We start from the raw sequence: 15,822 nt of genomic DNA, 5'->3' as shown, positions 1-15,822 counted from the left end.
TGACGATGGTGGCAATGATGGCGATGATGATGATGGTGGTGGCGATGATGATGATGGTGGTGGCGATGATGGTGATAATGGTGGTGGCGATGATGATGATGGTGGTGGCGATGATGATGATGGTGGTGGCGATGATGGTGATAATGGTGGTGGCGATGATGATGATGGTGGTGGCGATGATGATGATGGTGGTGGCGATGATGGTGATAATGGTGGTGGCGATGATGATGATGGTGGTGGTGATGATGGTGGTGGCGATGATGATGATGGTGGTGATGGTGATGATGGTGATGATGATGATGACGATGATGATGATGGTGATGATGACGATGATGATGATGGCGATGATGATGATGGCTATGTTGATGGTGATGATGATGATGGCGATGATGATGATGGCTATGTTGATGGTGATGATGATGATGGCGATGATGATGATGATGGCGATGATGATGATGATGATGATGATGATGGCGATGATGATGATGGCTATGTTGATGGTGATGATGGTGATGATGATGATGATGGTGAAGATGACGATGATGGTGATGATGATGGTGGCGGCGATCATGATGATGGCGATGATGATGATGGCTATGTTGATGGTGATGATGATGATGGCGATGATGACGATGATGATGATGGCGATGATGATGATGGCTATGTTGATGGTGATGATGATGGTGATGATGGTGATGATGATGATGAAGATGATGGTGATGATGGTGATGATGATGGTGATGATGATGAAGATGATGGTGATGATGGTGATGATGATGATGAAGATGATGGTGACGATGATGATGATGATGATGGTGATGATGGTGATGATGATGGTGATGATGATGGTGATGATGGTGATGATGATGGTGATGATGATGGTGATGATGATGATGGTGATGATGGTGATGATGATGATGAAGATGATGGTGATGATGGTGATGATGATGATGAAGATGATGGTGACGATGATGATGATGATTCAGGATTTATATTTATTATTACTGGCAGTACCCCTCTCTTCCTGTATCCTGACTTTTCTTTCTCATTCCTCATGTATTTAGTTTTGTTTGTCGCAGGAAATGTGGGGCGGTAATTGTTTGCTCTCTGCGGTTGGAGGAGACGCAGTTCGCCGCCGTTCTTTTGCCGGGTTAAACGCTTCCTAAATGTAAACATCCCACAAACCCTATTTGGGGCCCATTGCCCTTTACGGAGATAGTTCAGCCAATCGAGAAATGGAATTTTATTGCGGCGGCTGCCTTAATCGGTGATGGCGGCGGAGCGCTCCCGGCGCGGTAATGCGGAGTGCTGCTGTTTCTGGCCTCATATTTCTCTGTCACCTTTACTAAGCGCCGGCTCTTTACGGAAATGGATCGACGTCTTGGACGCGTATCGACTTTTCAGGAGTTCTTGGAAGAAATGTCCGCCGCCCATTAGAAAGGCCGCTGAGCCTCCACTGCGCTGATTTCTATTGACTCAATTACCTAATCAGATCCGACTGGAAGCCGCGGCGCAGTTAAAGATTGTGGGATTCTAATCATATAATTACATTGGTGGGAACCTCCGGCATCCCTGCTCGGTGCTAACGCCGGAGCCGCACTGTTAACCCTTCCTGGGGATGGCTGGGACTTCATTGACGGCAGAACCGCCCAATCAGGCGCACGCAATGTTACTCTATGGGGATAAACCTGCAATATGGGCAGCACAGTGGCTAAGTGGTTAGCACTGGCAGTACTCGGGTCGCAGGTTCAAATCCCAACCACGGCACCAGCTGCCTGGAGTTTGCATGTTCTCCCTGTGCCTGCGTGGGATTCCTCCAGGTTCTCCGGTTTCCTCCCACACTCCAAAGACATGCTGGTAGGATAATTGGCTCCTGTCTAAATTGGCCCTAGTATATGAATGTGAGTTAGGGACCTTAGATTGTATGCTCCTCGGGGGCGGGGCCTGATGTGAATGTACAATATATATGTAAAGTGCTGCATAAATTATTGGCGCTATATAAGTACCTGAAATAAAAACAATAACATATAAATATATCGAATATAATCTAATCTTCCCCTATAAAGATCGGTGAAAATATTGCGCCGCGCCGGAAATCCTTCACGTTCCTTCCTTAGCTTTTCTAAAGTCTGGAATTCTCAAACTAGAAACAAATGCTGAAAACTGTTCTGATTGGTCAGGAAAATGTGAACATTTTGGGAAAATAAAAATAATTTGTCTTTAAAGCTGGAGTTTAATCTGCTTATACTATTAAAATAAATAAATAAATAAAACCTCTTTTTTTTTGTATGATTTATCTTATTATAGGCCTGGTGATGTCATCACTGGGTCCCTGTTCTACTCTATGCAAAGCAGGCAGATCATGGCTGGTGGGAGGGGCCGGCACATAGCCTCCTGTCAACATCACAGCCCCCTGCCTCAGTGCTCCTCTCAAGGGCCCTCAGTCCTGATGAAAGCAGTGGGAGGAGTTATGCAAACATCAAAATGCCTTGATGGGTGGGTGTCAGTGAGGAGGAGTGGGCGTTCCTAGACAGGCTGTATTAGCATAGGTAACACCCACATGTGATGCTGAGCTTCCATGATTGACACAACTGAAATCCAATGAATAAAAGGGGTGGGGCCAGGCAGGGGCGGACTGACCATTCGAGCACTCTGGCACTGGTCGAGAGCCCGAGGTCAGTAGGGGGCCCCATGAGATGCCCCTGGTACCTTTCATTGGCTTTTTCATAGGCTTTTTTGGTTGTTGGTGAGGACACAGGGGCCCCATGATCCCCTATTGCCCGGGGGCCCCATGAGTTGTCAGTCCACCCCTGGGGCCAGGGACTTAGAACGAAAGAGCTAGATGATGCCGGATGGATCGGAGCCTCTGTCTCCTATTCATTCCTCTGCAGTGCAGCTGCAATGGAAACGCTGCAGAAAAGCATATATTACGTTTTTGCCATGTTTTGATGTGTTTTAAATTAGTCAAAAACGCAAAATGTAACGCAAAACGCAATGCAGAAATGGCTCAAACGCAACCTCCATAGGTGTGAACCGAGGCTAAAGGTAGATTGGTATAGTACTGAACTTGCCTGCATGTTGCTAAGCCAGGTTCACTGACCTGACTACCCTTGCCTGCCTGCCCTGACCACTGCCTGGACCTGACTACCCTTGCCTGCCTGCCCTGACCACTGCCTGGACCTGACTACCCTTGCCTGCCTGTCCTGACCACTGCCTGGACCTGACTACCCTTGCCTGCCTGCCCTGACCACTGCCTGGACCTTACTACCCTTGCCTGCCTGCCCTGACCACTGCCTGGACCAGACTACCCTTTCCTGCCTGCCCTGACCACTGCCTGGACCTGACTACCCTTGCCTGCCTGCCCTGACCACTGCCTGGACCTGACTACCCTTGCCTGCCTGCCCTGACCACTGCCTGGACCTGACTACCCTTGCCTGCCTGTCCTGACCACTGCCTGGACCTGACTACCCTTGCCTGCCTGCCCTGACCACTGCCTGGACCAGACTACCCTTTCCTGCCTGCCCTGACCACTCCCTGGACCTGACTACCCTTGCCTGCTTGCCCTGACCACTGCCTGGACCAGACTACCCTTGCCTGCCTGCCCTGCCCATTGCCTGGACCTGCTTACCCTTGCCTGCCTGCCCTGACCATTGCCTGTACCTGACTACCCTTGCCTGCCTGCCCTGACCACTCCCTGGACCTGACTACCCTTGCCTGTCTGCCCTGACCACTGCCTGGACCTGACTACCCTTGCCTGCCTGCCCCGACCACTGCCTGGACCTGACTACCCTTGCCTGCCTGCTCTGACCACTGCCTGGACCTGACTACCCTTGCCTGCCTGCCCTGACCACTGCCTGGACCTGACTACCCTTGCCTGCCTGCCCTGACCACTGCCTGGACCTGACTACCCTTGCCTGCCTGCTTTGACCACTGCCTGGACCTGACTACCCTTGCCTGCCTGCTCTGACCACTGCCTGGACCTGACTACCCTTGCCTGCCTGCTTTGACCACTGCCTGGACCTGACTACCCTTGCCTGCCTGCCCTGACCACTGCCTGGACCTGACTACCCTTGCCTGCCTGCCCTGACCACTGCCTGGACCGGACTACTCTCTTTTCTCCTTGTGATCCGTCCTCACACCATCACCCTGCTGTCTCTGCACTCCCTTGGTGGGGCAATTCTGGTGCCAGCACAGGAACCCAGGGGCGGAATGACCATTTGGGCACTTGGGCACCGAGGGCCCGGGGTCAGTAGGGCGCCCCATGAGATGCCCCATGTACCTTTCATAGGCTTTTTTGGGTGTGGTTTGAGTATGGGCGAGTTGTCAGTCCGCCCCTGCAGGAACCATGAGTGTTTCCAGCCCCTTGCTCTGGTGAAGACCACATGCCATTTAGATGTCACGCCTTGGGTGAGCCCACATCACCGGCCAGGGGCTACCATAACCGAGACCCCTTATCCAAGAAACCAAAAATGTACCCTCTTCCTGCGCAGCCCCAACAGCCTTGGGGGGGGGGAGGCTTGGCCAATCACGTGACTACTGTCATTGGCTGTCACAGTGGTCACCTGACCAGGAGCCGGTGCCACCTCTGACAGCTCAGTCACTGCGCAGTGAGCATGCTCTTAGCCAGGGGTGTCAAACTGGTGGCCCTCCAGCTGTTGCCAAACTACAAGTCCCATCATGCCTCTGCCTTCGGGAGTCATGCTTGTAACTGTCAGTCTTGCAATGCCTCCTGGGACTTGTAGTTTGGCAGCAGCTGGAGGGGCCGGCAGTTTGACACCCGTGATCTAAGCACAGAAAGCTCTGCTGCCCATGGACACGTATGCGTGACGTGTGGGTGTTAGAGCCCGCCCACTTTGCCGTATGCGTTATATGGGCACTTATACTAATGACTGGACCGCCGATCTAAGAATCCAAAATCTTCTAATAGGCGTGTTCGCTCATAACACGGAAACATGACATAGTCAACGCGTTTCACCAAAACTCCTCCCCCAATCAGGTTTTCCCATGACCTCTTTTTACTGCTTCTGGTTATATAGAAGTCCGTTGGGGTTGAAATTAGTTTTGATATATTTGCCGTCTTTCGTGATCGTTCCAAGGATTTCCAGTTTGGTTTTCTTGCTTTTGCTGCGGCCCTGATGAAGGGGAAGTGTAGGTTCCGCTGAAACGTGTCGGAGGATTTTGTCTTTTCCGCTGAAACACATCAGAGGTTTTCGTCTTTTTTTGCTGAAACGCGTCGCGAGTTTTTGGTCTTTTTAGCTGAAACGCGTCAATGGGTTTTTGTCTTTTCCACTGAAATGCGACTAAGTTTTTTAGGTTTTTTCCGCTGAAACGCATTGCGGGTTTTTGGTCTTTTCCGCTGAAACGTGGCTGTGTTTTTTGTCTTTTCTGCTGAAACGCATCAGAGTTTTTCGTCTTTTCAGCTGAAACGTTTCATAGGTTTTTGGTCTTTTCCGCTGAAATTCGTTGGAGGTTTTTGTCTTTTCAGCTAAAATGTATCGCAGGTTTTCAGTCTTTTCCGCTGAAACGTGTCGGAGGTTTTCATCTTTTCAGCTGAAACGTGTTGCGGGTTTTCAGTCTTTTCCAATAAAGCACGTCACGGGTTTTTAGTCTTTTCTGCTGAAACGCATCAGATGTTTTTTGGTCTTTTCCACTGAAATACGTCGGAGGTTTTCGTCTTTTCTCCTGAAACGCGTCACGTGGTTTTGGTCTTTTCCGCTGAAACACGTCAGAGGTTTTTTTGGTCTTTTCTGCTGAAACGTGCCGCAGATTTTTTGTCATTTCCACTGAAACACGTCAAAGGATTTTGTCTTTTCCGCTGAAACGCGCCAAATTGTTTTTTTTTTTCCGCTGAAACGCATCAGGTTTTTTCGCTTTGAGTATACACAACCCCGTACAGATCTTTGGTCCAAGGTTTTTCTTGCTGCCTGCATCCCTCTTGAGGGGGCGGGGTTCACCTGTTTGCCCCTCTATATTTGTACTGGTGTCTTCGGTGCAGAAAGTGAGGGAAATCCGAAATGTTTGAGTTGTCACCAGACAAATCATCCAACATGGAGACGTGTCCTGGGGGGGGGGGGGATTTCCGATCACTTCCTGTTGTCTCCAGTACAGGTTAGATCCTATATAACATCTACAGACCAGTGATGGGGCTGAAGTGGGCCGCCCACCGAAAGCCCTGCTTAATCTGCCTGCACAGCATTGCTGGGGAATCCAATACAACGTGTGTTCCCGGTAAACTGAGCGAACTTTAGCGCAGCTGCAGTGTTTTCTGGGCAGAAGTGGCAGTTGAGAGCCTCTTTCTCCATATTTACCCATTGAGGCCCCCAAAGGCTGGCCATACACGGGTCGATTTCCAAACGATTTTTCATTAGAAAATCAGACCTAAGAATGATCGGCCAATTTTCGCTCTGTTAGTGGGGCGATGGCACCGGACGATTTTCATGGTTCCTTCCCATTTCGTTTATCAGGCGTGCTGGAAAATTCATGAAAAATGACAGATTTTCAAAATCATTGGTGGCACCATCGGATTACAGAACGAACGATGTTTTTCTTTTTCGATCGAAAATCGTTCGGAATTCGACCCGTGTATGGCCTGCTTAAAGGTGAGGTCTAGGCAGAGCTTACTCAGGGCTAAGAACCCACCCCCCGCTCGCTCCCCCATGACTGTAAACCACAGAGCTCAATACAGCCAACCTGACAGCCCCCCCCCCCCCCACAAAAAATGGAAACAAGTTATGAATGAACACAGTGAGTGATCAGTATCGATCACTCATTGTGTTCATTCAGGAAAGGAGGGAGTTGGTAAATGTGACCCTTCCCCCACTCTCCTATTGTGGCTTGCAGCTGCCGGTGGGAAGGAGAGGATGGAACGCGGCAGCATTGAGGGGGAGGGGGCACACAGGGGGTCCTGGGGGAAACGTATGGTGAAGGAGGGGATGGAACCCGGCAGCATTGAGGGGGTGGGGGCACACAGGGGGTCCTGGGGGAAACGTATGGTGCACAGGGAGGGTGATGGGTGTGGCAGAGGGGGTGGGGGCACACAGGGGGTCCTGGGGGAAACGTATGGTGAAGGAGGGGATGGAACCCGGCAGCATTGAGGGGGTGGGGGCACACAGGGGGTCCTGGGGGAAACGTATGGTGCACAGGGAGGGTGATGGGTGTGGCAGAGGGGGTGGGGGCACACAGGGGGTCCTGGGGGAAACGTATGGTGCACAGGGAGGGTGATGGGCGTGGCAGAGGGGGTGGGGCACACAGGGGGTCCTGGGGGAAACGTATGGTGCACTGGGAGGGTGATGGGCGTGGCAGAGGGGGTGGGGGCACACAGGGGGTCCTGGGGGAAACGTATGGTGCACAGGGAGGGTGATGGGTGTGGCAGAGGGGGTGGGGGCACACAGGGGGTCCTGGGGGAAACGTATGGTGCACAGGGAGGGTGATGAACGTGGCAGAGGGGGTGGGGGCACACAGGGGGTCCTGGGGGAAACGTATGGTGCACAGGGAGGGTGATGGGTGTGGCAGAGGGGGTGGGGGCTCACAGGGGGTCCTGGGGGAAACGTATGGTGCACAGGGAGGGTGATGGGCGTGGCAGAGGGGGTGGGGGCACACAGGGGGTCCTGGGGGAAACGTATGGTGCACAGGGAGGGTGATGGGCGTGGCAGAGGGGGTGGGGGCACACAGGGGGTCCTGGGGGAAACGTATGGTGCACAGGGAGGGTGATGAACGTGGCAGAGGGGGTGGGGGCACACAGGGGGTCCTGGGGGAAACGTATGGTGCACAGGGAGGGTGATGGGCGTGGCAGAGGGGGTGGGGGCACACAGGAGGTCCTGGGGGAAACGTATGGTGCACAGGGAGGGTGATGGGCGTGGCAGAGGGGGTGGGGGCACACAGGGGGTCCTGGGGGAAACGTATGGTGCACAGGGAGGGTGATGGGCGTGGCAGAGGGGGTGGGGGCACACAGGGGGTCCTGGGGGAAACGTATGGTGCACAGGGAGGGTGATGGGTGTGGCAGAGGGGGTGGGGCAAATGCTGGAACTGATCCCCTGTATGGGTCCCTCTGCAGCAGCTGAAAGCCAGCGGGAGGGAGAGAAGAAGTCAGATTTCAGCTGCTGCAGAGAGACCCGTACAGGAGATCAGTTCCAGTAACTGCACCCCCCTCCCTCACCACACCAATAACTCTCCCTCCCCCTGGGCCCCCCTACTGGCCGGGGCCCTGTACAGGAGGACTGGCGGTACCTCCTTATCCACAGCCCTGGCTGTATTCAGACTGGTGATTGGCTGCTGAAGCACAGAGGGCTGGAATCATCGCCAACGAAGTGAACGGCGGCAAATCCGAGCACCAGAGGGGGTGACCTGGCTATGCCGTTACCTACTGACCACAGGCGGACTGACAACTCATGGGGCCCCCGGGCAATAGGGGATCATGGGGCCCTTGTGTCCTCACCCACACCCTACTGACCCTGGCCCCTTGGGTAGTGCCTGAGTGCCCAAATGGTCAGTCGCCCCTGGTACTGACCCATCCAGAGGCGGACTGACCATTCGAGAACTCAGGCACTGCCCGAGGGCCTGGGGGCAGTAGGGGGCCCCATGAGATGCCCCTTGTACCTTTTCATAGGCTTTTTTGGGTGTGGTTTGAGTGTGGGTGGGGACACAGGGGCCCCATGATCCCCTATTGCCCGGGGGCCCCATGAGTTGTCAGTCCGCCCCTGGACCCATCAATGGGAAAATACTGGTTCCCTTTACCATCGCCCGTCTCTGCGTCTTTAAAAGATCCCTGGCAGGCGGTCGCGGCGAGCGCGGTGATGTCATTCTCACACTACGGAGGATTCCAGGATTAACTGTTTCCCCACTTACAGTGTATCCCGAACGTTACTGGAAGCATAAATCACAAAGCAATCGGGTGTGTGGCCCCCGCAGGTCATTAACCGCAGATCGCCATTACTCATGGATCAATCCATCACCCCAGAATGCCGAGGAAGGGAAATTCGCCGACTCTCCGGATATGTCCATCAAAGACACTCCGACGCTCAGTCATCGCCGATCACTTTTCAAGCCGCTCCAGCATTAAATCGATCACATTCATTGCATCGGCTCAAAATCAAATTCTCATTTCACGACCGACCCCCCCCCCCCCCCCCCCCCAACAATTTTTTTGGGGGGAATTCAATTGAAATGAATGCAAAAAGTATTTTCTTTTTTTCTTTTTTTTCCCCAGCCACATCCGCCATATCAGATTGGTGTGGAATCAGTTTGTGAGCTCCTGGTATGGCTTCCCAACCAGGGGTGGACTGACAACTCATGGGGCCCCCAGGCAATAGGGGATCATGGGGCCCCTGTGTCCTTGAACAAACTCAAAAAAGCCTATGAAAAAGGTACCAGGGGCATCTCATGGGGCCCCCTACTGACCCCGGGCCCTCAGGCAGTGCCCGAGTTTCCAAATGGTCAGTCCGCCCCTGTTCCCGACAGTAATGCTGCAGAACGGTTGCACCTTATGGAACCTCTTATTTCCCTTCTCATCCTCCACACGGGGTCTGTCTGAATGAAAACAACAGGCGATCTGCAGTCTTGAATGAGGTGAACAACCCACAATGCTCCAGACATCCAGTCATCAGGTGATCTAGGCTGCCTTGGCTTGAGGTCTCACAAGGGAGCTCTGGAGAAGGGATTTGTAGGACAGGTTATGATAAACCCCTTCAAATGTTTATCTGGGAATCGGGCGGACTGACCATTTGGAAACTTAGGCACTGCCCGAGGGCCCGGGGTCAGTAGGGGGCCCCATGAGATGCCCCTGGTACCTTTTTCATAGGCTTTTTTGAGTTTGGGCAAGGACACAGGGGCCCCATGATCCCCTAATGTCCGGGGGCCCCATGAATTGTCAGTCCGCCCCTGCTGGGAATATTATACCTCCCTGTTTTGTATGGAAGTATTTGCTATCCAGTTGTACACGGATCAAAAAAAATGAGAGGAAGACTCTGAGAACCCATCAGACCTCAATGGGGAGGAATCTCCTGCTGGATCTCTATGCTGACATGGACGGGGGATGGGTGAGGAATGTAAGGACGCCCCACCGTTGGATGGAAATGAAAATGATCGACCTACAGAGGGCTGAATTCACAGACACCCCGAAAATCAAAGGGTAAAAAATGATGCAGGAGGCTAGTCTATTTGGCTGAAATGTCATTGCAGGAACTCAGAATGGTCCTCAGTAGTCTGTGTGGCCCCCACGTGCTTGTATGCATGTCTGACAACATCAGGGGAGGGCCCTAATGAGACCACGGATGGTGTCCTGGGGGATTTCCTCCCAGATCTGGACCAGGGCATCACTGAGCTCCTGGACAGCCTGAGGTGTAACCTGGCGGCATCGGATGGACCGAAACATGACATCCCAGAGGGGTTCTATTGGATTTAGGTCAGGTGAGCGTCGGGGCCATTCAATGGTATCAATTCCTTCATCTTCCAGGAACTGCCTGCATACTCTCCCTACATGAGCCCGGGCATTTTCGTGCACCAGGAGGAACCCAGGACCCACTGCACCAGGAGGAACCCAGGACCCACCGCACCAGGAGGAACCCAGGACCCACTACGCCAGGAGGAACCCAGGACCCACCGCACCAGGAGGAACCCAAGATCCACTGCACCAGGAGGAACCCAGGACCCCCTGCACCAGGAGGAACCCAGGACCCACTACGCCAGGAGGAACCCAGGACCCACCGCACCAGGAGGAACCCAGGATCCACCACACCAGGAGGAACCCAGGACCCACTGCACCAGGAGAAACCCAGGACCCACTGCACCAAAAGAAACCCAAGACCCACTGCACCAGGAGGAACCCAGGATCCACTGCACCAGTAGGAACCCAGGACCCGCTGCACCAGGAGGAACCCAGGACCCCCTGCACCAGCGTAGGGTGACGGGTATGCACAATGGGTCCAAGGACTACTAATGGCAGTCAGGGTGCCATTGTCTAGCCTGTAGAGGTCTGTGTGTCCCTCCATGGAGATGCCTCCCCAGACCATCACTGACCCACCACCACAACGGTCATGCTGAACCATGTTACAGGCAGGAGAACGTTCTCCACGGCTTCTCCAGACCCTTTCACGTCTGTCACATGTGCTCAGGGGGAACCTGCTCTCATCTGTGAAAAGCACAGGGTGCCAGTGGTTGACCGGCCAATTCTGGTGTTCAATGGCAAATGCCAATCCAGATCAATGGTGCTGGGCAGTGAGCACAGGGCCCACTAGAGGACGTCGGGCCCTCAGGCCACCCTCATGAAGTCTGTTTCTGATTGTTTGGTCAGAGACATTCCCACCAGTGGCCTGCAGGAGGTCATTTTGTAGGGCTCTGGCAGGGCTCCTCCTGTTCCTCCTTGCACAAAAGAGCAGATACCGGTCCTGCTGAGGGGTTAAAGACCTTCTACGGCCCTGTCCATCTCTCTTAGAGGAACTGCCTGTCTCCTGGAATCTCCTCCATGCTCTTGTCTCCTGGAATCTCCTCCATGCTCTTGTCTCCTGGAATCTCCTCTGTGCTCTTGTCTCCTGGAATCTCCTCCATGCTCTCGTCTCCTGGAACCTCCTCCATGCTCTCGTCTCCTGGAATCTCCTCCGTGCTCTTGTCTCCTGGAATCTCCTCCATGCTCTTGTCTCCTGGAATCTCCTCCATGCTCTTGTCTCCTGGAATCTCCTCCATGCTCCTGTCTCCTGGAATCTCCTCCATGCTCTTGTCTTCTGGAATCTCCTCCGTGCTCTTGTCTCCTGGAATCTCCTCCGTGCTCTCATCTCCTGGAATCTCCTCCATGCTCTTGTCTTCTGGAATCTCCTCCGTGCTCTTGTCTCCTGGAATATCCTCCGTGCTCTTGTCTCCTGGAATCTCCTCCATGCTCTTGTCTTCTGGAATCTCCTCCGTGCTCTTGTCTCCTGGAATCTCCTCCATGCTCCTGTCTCCTGGAATCTCCTCCGTGCTCTTGTCTCCTGGAATCTCCTCCGTGCTCTTGTCTCCTGGAATCTCCTCCGTGCTCTCGTCTCCTGGAATCTCCTCCGTGCTCTTGTCTCCTGGAATATCCTCCGTGCTTTTGTCTCCTGGAATCTCCTCCATGCTCCTGTCTCCTGGAATCTCCTCCATGCTCCTGTCTCCTGGAATCTCCTCCGTGCTCTTGTCTCCTGGAATCTCCTGGAATCTCCTGGAATCTCCTCCGTGCTCTTGTCTCCTGGAATCTCCTCCGTGCTCTTGTCTCCTGGAATCTCATCCGTGCTCTCGTCTCCTGGAATCTCCTCCATGCTCTTGTCTCCTGGAATCTCATCCGTGCTCTCGTCTCCTGGAATCTCCTCCATGCTCCTGTCTCCTGGAATCTCCTCCGTGCTCTTGTCTCCTGGAATCTCCTGGAATCTCCTCCGTGCTCTTGTCTCCTGGAATCTCATCCGTGCTCTCGTCTCCTGGAATCTCCTCCATGCTCTTGTCTCCTGGAATCTCCTCCATGCTCTTGTCTTCTGGAATCTCCTCCGTGCTCTTGTCTCCTGGAATATCCTCCGTGCTCTTGTCTCCTGGAATCTCCTCCATGCTCTTGTCTTCTGGAATCTCCTCCGTGCTCTTGTCTCCTGGAATCTCCTCCATGCTCTTGTCTTCTGGAATCTCCTCCATGCTCCTGTCTCCTGGAATCTCCTCCATGCTCTTGTCTCCTGGAATCTCCTCCATGCTCCTGTCTCCTGGAATCTCCTCCGTGCTCTTGTCTCCTGGAATCTCCTCTGTGCTCTTGTCTCCTGGAATATCCTCCGTGCTCTCGTCTCCTGGAATCTCCTCCGTGCTCTTGTCTCCTGGAATATCCTCCGTGCTTTTGTCTCCTGGAATCTCCTCCATGCTCCTGTCTCCTGGAATCTCCTCCGTGCTCTCGTCTCCTGGAATCTCCTCCATGCTCCTGTCTCCTGGAATCTCCTCCGTGCTCTTGTCTCCTGGAATCTCCTGGAATCTCCTCCGTGCTCTTGTCTCCTGGAATCTCCTCCATGCTCCTGTCTCCTGGAATCTCCTCCGTGCTCTTGTCTCCTGGAATCTCCTGGAATCTCCTCCGTGCTCTCGTCTCCTGGAATCTCCTCCGTGCTCTTGTCTCCTGGAATCTCATCCGTGCTCTCGTCTCCTGGAATCTCCTCCGTGCTCTCGTCTCCTGGAATCTCCTCCATGCTCTTGTCTCCTGGAATCTTCTCCGTGCTCCTGTCTCCTGGAATCTCCTCCGTGCTCTTGTCTCCTGGAATCTCCTGGAATCTCCTGGAATCTCCTCCATGCTGTTGTCTCCTGGAGTTAAAAAGTGTTCCTTTTATTTTTTTTGTAGCAGTGTAAATTCCCCTCCTTGAACTCCATGGGGTTGATTTACTACAGGCAAATAGACTGGACACTTTGCAAGTGCAGTTCCTCCAGAGCTTAGTAAATGAGGGGGTGTGCTGGTTGGCTTCCATCATCCAATCACCTGCAAACAAAAATGCTGTTTTCCTTACTTTCCTTTGCACGTGATCGGATATTCTTTGCATAAGCTTGCATTTTTCAAGCTCCGCAGCAGCTGCACCTGCAAAGTGCACAGTCCATTGTCCTATGGGGTTTGATTTCCTAAAGGCAAATAGACTGTGCACCATACAAGGTGAAGTTGCGCTCTGCAAGTGCAATTTCTCCAGAGCTTTGTAAATGAGATAAAGATTCACTTTGCCAGGAATACCCAATCACCTGCAAGGAAAATTGAAAAAAAAAACACTTGTGCTTGCACATGATTGGATGATAGAGGTCAGCAGAGCTTCTGCCCATTTACTAAGCCCTGGAGCAACTGCGCTTTGCAGAGTGCACCGTCTATTTGCCTTTAGTAAATCATCCCCTATGCGTATTTATCAACTGTTTTATTTTTTACCAGGTGAGAAAGGGTGTCCCTGCCGCTGTTGGCGAACTACAAGTCCCAGCACTTTGCAGTAGCATTAGACCCGGCAATAAATCCAGCTGAGCCATTAGGCTGATTTGCGGACGGCTGTGCTCAGTGTTTTCAGTTGTTTGGATCTTGTAGAAAGTACAAAGTGTTTCCATCCGAGAACACCGCAATTATCACTCAGGACAAACCGTTACCGGGAAAAGTACCATGGTGATGATGTGTGGGGAGACTGGGGTCATCCATACCCACAGGAGAGATTTAAAGGATAAGTTCCCCTTTCAACGAAAAGTAATAAATCAACATCGCTTTTTTTTTAGGTAAAAAAAAATGTACATTTACTTTGTGTTTATTAGGAGCCTGGAAAGCATTGCACCTGCAACCAGCAGATCGCTGGTGCCATGCAGGTCTCCTGCAGACCTGTCAGTGTATCTGTCTGCTTGTAGCTTGTAGGAACAGACGGTTCTGCCAATGGTGCACACTGGCCTGCACATCAGTTCCCACACTCAGGGGCGTATTTAGCAGGACGCAAACAAGGCGTTTGCCATGGGTGGCATTTTTTAGGGGGGCGGCACTGCCCCCCAGAGGAAGGGACCCACGTAGCATCTGGCAGGAGACAGAGGATCAATCCGCTGCCGCTGGCTGTGGATGAGGATCTGCTGGTTCTGCATGATTCTGGTCAGCCCTACCTGGGTTCTCCTGGAAGTTCTCCATCCTGGGACCCGGACAGCCCAAAGCTGACTGCTCTGTAGCGGCAACTGACAGCACCACCCGCCAGGGGGAGGAGGAAGAGGAGGAGAGAGATGGCGCCAGCATCACCACATCATACTGTATACAGACATATCATATAGAGTGTCAGCTCTGGGGGTGCAGAGAGGAGAGGGGTGGAGCCAGCATCACCACATCATACCGTATACAGACATATCATATAGAGTGTCAGCTCTGGGGGTGCAGAGAGGAGAGGGGTGGAGCCAGCATCACCACATCATACTGTATACAGACATACAGAGTGTCAGCTCTGGGGGTTCAGAGAGGAGAGGGGTGGAGCCGGCATCACACATCATACTATATACAGACATATAGAGTGTCAGCTCCGGGGGTGCAGAGAGGAGAGGGGTGGAGCCGGCATCACACATCATACTATATATGGACATATAGAGTGTCAGCTCCGGGGGTGCAGAGAGGAGAGGGGTGGAGCCGGCATCACCGATCATACTATATACGGACATATAGAGTGTCAGCTCCGGGGGTGCAGAGAGGAGAGGGGTGGAGCCGGCATCACACATCATACTGTATACGGACATATAGAGTGTCAGCTCCGGGGGTGCAGAGAGGAGAGGGGTGGAGCCGGCATCACCACATCATACTGTATACGGACATATAGAGTGTCAGCTCCGGGGGTTCAGAGAGGAGAGGGGTGGAGCCGGCATCACACATCATACTGTATACGGACATATAGAGTGTCAGCTCCGGGGGTACAGAGAGGAGAGAGGTGGAGCCGGCATCACACATCATACTGTATACGGACATATAGAGTGTCAGCTCCGGGGGTGCAGAGAGGAGAGGGGTGGAGCCGGCATCACCACATCATACTGTATACGGACATATAGAGTGTCAGCTCCGGGGGTGCAGAGAGGAGGGGGGTGGAGCCAGCATCACACATCATACTGTATACGGACATATAGAGTGTCAGCTCCGGGGGTGCAGAGAGGAGAGGGGTGGAGCCGGCATCACCACATCATACTGTATACGGACATATAGAGTGTCAGCTCCGGGGGTGCAGAGAGGAGAGGGGTGGAGCCGGCATCACACATCATACTATATACGGACATATAGAGTGTCAGCTCCGGGGGTACAGAGAGGAGAGGGGTGGAGCCGGCATCACACATCATACTATATACAGACATATAGAGTGTCAGCTCCGGGGGTTCAGAGAGGAG

The 15,822-nt window shown here is 53.1% G+C and overlaps 1 protein-coding gene across 4 annotated transcripts in view; it reads left to right on the top strand.

Annotated features, from left to right (window-relative positions):
• INSC (INSC spindle orientation adaptor protein) overlaps window positions 1-15,822 on the top strand; it is a 232,448-nt gene that overhangs the window by 96,475 nt on the left and 120,151 nt on the right. The window lies entirely within an intron of this gene.

This window comes from Staurois parvus, unplaced genomic scaffold (assembly GCF_062004578.1).
Source record: "Staurois parvus isolate SC_StPar_1 unplaced genomic scaffold, SC_StPar_1.0 ptg001421l, whole genome shotgun sequence".
Classification (NCBI taxonomy): Eukaryota; Metazoa; Chordata; class Amphibia; order Anura; family Ranidae; genus Staurois; species Staurois parvus.
Note: the sequence above shows the minus strand (reverse complement) of the source record. Positions and strands in the feature narration are given on the sequence as shown.